Source organism: Rutilus rutilus (assembly GCF_951802725.1).
Source record: "Rutilus rutilus genome assembly, chromosome: 1".
Classification (NCBI taxonomy): Eukaryota; Metazoa; Chordata; class Actinopteri; order Cypriniformes; family Leuciscidae; genus Rutilus; species Rutilus rutilus.
The window spans coordinates 4,628,589-4,634,588 of NC_140209.1; positions in this window are offsets into that span (position 1 = coordinate 4,628,589).

Consider the following 6,000-nt stretch of genomic DNA (forward strand, 5'->3'; position numbering starts at 1 on the left):
CATTCTTGCCATTCGCTTGACTGTGTGACCTTGCTTCATTAAAAATTATATTTGGTCACGTGTTATTTGAATGGCTGGTCTACCTCGGCTACCTGCAATTGAAAGTAACATATATTTGTTTTACTGACATGCAGCTCCTAATGGCAAGCAGTATAATATTAGAAAAATGGTGACAAATAAGAATGGAAAGAAAGGAAGGAATGGAACAAGGTAATGGTCTAAAAACATGTTGATGGCAGATTTAAATTACTTTTTCAATATTGTTTTCTTTAGTACAAATGTTAAAGAAATACAATTTCTTTATTATGAGTCATGGAACTTGACCAGGCAAAGTTGAAAAATGAAAATTAAACTTTGACCTGTTGGAGTGTCTGCTTCTGTTATTTTTAAACGTAAATAAGGTACATTGATGTGTGATAATCTGAATGTCACATACAAATACATTTTTATGGATTGACTGGCCTGTGTGTGGAACCTTATCAGTAGCGTTTTTCAGTAGCCATTCAAATAATTGTTTCTTTAATCCTTATTTTCTTCTAAAATGTTAATAAAATTATGTAGGCATACAGTTTGTTGTACAGTCATACGTTTAACTATATGTATTATGTACAATAGGCATATAGATTTGAATTTGTATTATAACTGTATTAATTTTGTAAGTGAATAGTTACATAGCATGTACACTGGTTAGACTACTTTTAATGCAGACCGAGGGGAAAGTTACAGTTGTATTACCATGGCTACCGTCATGACCAAAGTAGAGAGCAGACAATAAACAAACACATAAACAAGACAAAAACAAGCTTTCCGAGATGCCTCGCTTGTGTATGTGGTTACTGCAGATAAAGAACATCACAGTTAGTTTTTAAAAACCAGAAACTCACCTGAGCTCCTTCGAGAAACGGAAAAAGCTGTAGTTCCCTCACTCTGCAAATGTGTTGACAGCATTGTTCGAATTTCATCCAGATTTCTTTTCAATTCTTCATACGTCTCAAGAGGTAGCAAATATTAAATTCTCTGTGCACATCTTAAGCAGTCATCTATCGCACGAAGTTCGCGCTCACCACAATTTCCCTGACTTTGAGCTCTTTCAGTTTGTTGACACTTTCTTGCTATTTTGTCGAGAACAGCTGCCGCCATCGTTTAATAATCCCTGAAGTGAACTACTTCATATCTTTTCTACATCATTACAGATATCTCAAATCGGATTTCTTACTAGTGCAATTATAATTGCAGATATCTCTAATTGTCATTCTGACTAGGCGAATTATTATTATCACTCGTCAAAATACAATTGTTACTAGCTTTAAATATATTTATAGATAGTCAGAACAAAGGATTAAATGCTAAAACGGCTTGCCATAGAAATATTACCTACACTGTAAAACTTTTCACTGTAAATTTACAATAAAATACTGGCAGCTGGGTTGCCAGCCACATACTGTATTTTTACAGACCTAGTACTGTAAACAGCATTTACAGTACAATACTGTAAAACACTGTACTGTAAATTTACAGTAAAATACTGGCAGCTGGGTTGCCAGCCACATACTGTATTTTTACAGACCTAGTACTGTAAACAGCATTTACAGTACTGCACTGTAATTACAAAATACAGTACATACCACATATTTTTTACAGTATTACGCTATTGTCTACAGCAATAAATTGTATTTTTACAGGGAAAACTGCTTTAATTATTACATAATTAAAAATATTATACTTTAAACTTCCATAAGAGTAGTCACACTAGAAAATAGAAACCAACAACATTTTTTTGGGGGGGGGGGGGGGGGGGGGGGTTATTTTAACCTTCATAAAATAAAGGTTACACCACTGGTGTAACATGCATTACTTGAATGTATATGTAGTGACAGAATTTCTTCAATGACATCAAAAATCTCTTCATTTGTGTACTGACGATTGTCTTGCTTTTGTGGAACGACATGAGGGTGAGTAATTAATGACAAAGTTTTCATTTTAGGGTGAATTAACACTTTAAATTATCATTTAATTATCATACTCCATTGTTTTTTTTGTTTTTTTTAAATCAACATTATCTTTACCTTGATTTTTCCAGGAACTAAGAAGTTTTCTGCATTGGATAGGTCGTATAAACTCCAAAATGTCATCTTCTTTTACATAAACCAAATCATCCAAGCCTTCGACACCTTGGTCCATGAGCTTCTCAACCAGCTGGTTGGTTACATCTGGAGATAGGCTTGGCAACACCGACAATACAGCATCTTTCAGGACTTCTTTCATTTCAGACATTATTCTAGAATTGGGAAAGAATGATGGAGAACAATTACTGACAAGCCACACAATGAGTATTCAGGCAGTGGATAGTAATCCAGTAGGCTGTCTTGATTTATGCAAAGGTAGCCTTGATCTTGTGATGTCAAGCAATGAACTCCGTGGTCTATAAGACAAAAAGACTGACTTTTCTTTGTGACAAAATACACACTGCAATTGTCATGTACAAGAATTAACTGAATGTTCCCAAATACAATTCCGTCATCATTCTTCTGCAAAACAACATGCATGTTTTTTTTTTGTAAAGTGTTCCCTTTACAGTCACTTCATTAGATGCTACTGTATTCCCTGGCTGAAAGTTAAGACAGGCAACAGATCCTCGAATGTCATCATTGTAGTCATTAACATGAAACTCTATTGCCCTCTCTGCCACAACATTTTCACAACATCACCTCAACTGGTTTATCACGTGCATCATTCCCAAGATACTTTAACTGGCTAATGCGACGATTTAGTTCAGTGTATGTGAACTGTTTCCCCTGATTCACAAGATGATCGATATACAAAGCAAGGTCAAATGACACAACACCTTCAAAAAGATCGTGTCCAAGACAGGGAAGTAATCCTGGCTGGCAAACGTGAAAATATTTCAGGTTATTAAAGGGAGAATTACATTTGACACCAATTGCAATTTCAGTTCGATCAGCATCCAAATCCTTAAGGTTTTGCACATACGACTCCACAGTTCTTGTTAATGCCTTTGTTAGGGGAGCTGAGGTAAATGTCTGGCGGTCTATTTCACAAAATCTGCAAAAGTTTTTACTTTTACTGAAATTTTCAACAAAGCCACCAATGTAATGTGATCCAAGGTTATCTCCAGCTATGGCACACAATGTACCTTTGTGCACCTTTCCATCAGCTAATTCAACACCATTTTCCTCAAGGTCTTTAAGGTCTTTTACCAGACTGGCAAAGACCAAATCTTGTCCAAAAAATCTAAAATCTTGTTCCCTACACAGCAGAACTAGCTGCATAGGGTCAATGCCTGACCTACAGTGAGGCAACAGGTTTGCAAGTGTCATGTAAACGGCAGGAATTTTGTGCTTTTTCTTACCAGACCCAAGTGGATTGGCAACTTCAAAAGCATCTTCATACAAGATTAAAGCTAATGAATCTTTATCAGTTTTAAACAGCATATTTTCATCAATATTGATCTTTTACTCTGACTTCAGATCGTGAATTCTTATGTTGTTCTATCACTGATTTACAGCAGAACAGTGCTTCTTAATAGGAATATATTGAGCAAAGCTTTCCTTGCCAGATTCATTTTGACCAAGACAGACTGGGACAGGATCCACAAACTTAAAATTGTCTTTATAAAAAGACTTTCTCCTCTTATAAGTGCTAAGTGCATTCATATTAGACCTCCGAAAAAGATCATCAGTTTGCAAGACATCAACAACACTCTTTATATCATTTTCAGAAATCGCAGAAATCAAGCGCAGTCAATTTTTCCCTTAGCTTGAGCAGCAAATGAGACTGGCTAATATCATGGATGTCTTGCATCCCATCAATTACTGACTGAATCACAGATGAGGGGAGAATATGCTTTGCCTGTAACTTGAGATAAAGCAGAGCCATGTTTTTCAAAAAAAGAGATTCATCTGCATTATCTGGCAATAGTGCATTCTCCAACTGCTCTATGCCATCACCACAATCATAGAATTCAGACTGTGGATGTGAGTGTTCAGCCATGTTAGATACCTCACCATGCGGCCTCTGTACTGAAACATTAGTATACCATGACGTAACCTTTCTGCTGAAGAGTTTCGATGATTCCTGGATAAATCCACGCAGGGCTGAGCCTGGTTAGTACCTGGATGGGAGACCTTCTGGGAAAACCAGGTTGCTGCTGCAAGAGGTGTTAGTGAGGCCAGCAGGGGGTGCTCACCCTGTGGTCTGTGTGGGTCCTAATGCCCCAATATAGTGACGGGGACACTATACTGTCAAAGAGCACCGTCCTTCAGATGAGATGTAAAACCGAGGTCCTGACTCTCTGTGGTCATTAAAAATCCCAGGATGTCCTTCGAAAAAGAGTAGGGGTGTAACCCCGGCATCCTGGCCAAATTTGCCCCTTGGCCTCTGTCCATCATGGCCTCCTAATCATCCTCATATACTGATTGGCTTGATCGCTGTGTCTCCTCTCCACCAGTAAGCTGGTGTGTGGTGGGCGTTCTGGCGCAATATGGCTGCCGTCGCATCATCCAGGTGGATGCTGCACATTGGTGGTGGTTGAGGAGATATCCCCCTTCTATGTAAAGCGCTTTGAGGTCTTATTAAATGTAACGAATTATTAAATGTGAAGTCAATGTAGATGCTACAGAAAAGCTTTTATTACATGTAAATGTTCTTTGATATGATGTTTCAAGTGTAAAACATAGTTTTTCAAATCACTGCACTTTTCTTGACATGTACCAATGTCACAGACTAAAGCATCAATTTCTAACTGCTCAACAGATGTCTTTGAGGGCCTGTCTTTGTGATCCCTGAATATGCGAGCCTTGAAAGCAGTGAACTTTTTTAATGTCCTGGAGCAATCAGGAATGCCACATTTGAAAACAGTATTTGGAACATGACTATGGATTTTCATGTGCTGGCAAAATGCTGACAATGATTCAAAAGCACAATCACAGAACTGACACCATGGCATTTTTGTTAACACGTGGACTAGCCTAACTGTAACAATACTAAAGCACTTACTTTAGCACTGGATTGTCATCAGATTGCAAAACCTGAAACGAAAACAAAATACATATTAATAAAAAGCAGATCATCCAAATGACATGGTAAATGTTGCCTACGTGAAATATCTAAGTTAAGTTACTTGGTAAAGAGGTGGAACGAGTGATTTTTACACTTTAAATACATCACATTTACTTATTCACACTACAATGCATGCATTCATCAGCTTCCAAATAGGAGTAAATGCAGGCTCCTCTGGTTTATGCTGTCTTTCTCTACAGGTAGCATGGTCTGCTGACCTCCTTGTCATCACCCACTTCCTAACAAACAACTCTAGTGGTGGACCCACTAACTTTACGAACATCAAAGATGACACATTGACAATCTACAGTTTTATGATTTCGATAGAGCATCTCGAGCGATAGGTGCGTGTTCAGATGTAAACACGCACATCAAATAGTCGGTGCTATCTGGGTAACAGCATTGTAGATATCTCGAAAAGCCTATATTATGTCTAGTCAAAATAGCATTGCAGATGTATATTGTCTTAATCACAATGTAGATATTCCAATTACAACGAGTCAAAATTATAATTAAGATATTTGGAATTATAATTTTTACTAGTCAAAACTAAATTACACTAGTACAGCCAGGGGTATTTAAAGTCCAACTGAAATCAAAATGGACCCTATTTACTTTGTTAGCGCATATATATTACTAGTCTTGTGGTGAACAATTAATCCGTGCAAGTTAAAACACGGAAAAAAAAGTTTTGGCTTCGTAATCTTTAATCAAAATCTGAAAATGCCCCTCCTCTCTGCATTGGAGGACCTTCCCTGATGACGTATGCTTGACGGCTTGGGTTGAGAAACGCTTAACCACTCCCCTCAAACCGTTAGTCCGTAATGAGCGAGAGATGGAGAGGAGGAGCGCTAGAGTAAAACCCTGCCCTCTGTTCAATATTCCTTTTCACTGGGAAATACGTCACAGCACTGGAGAAAA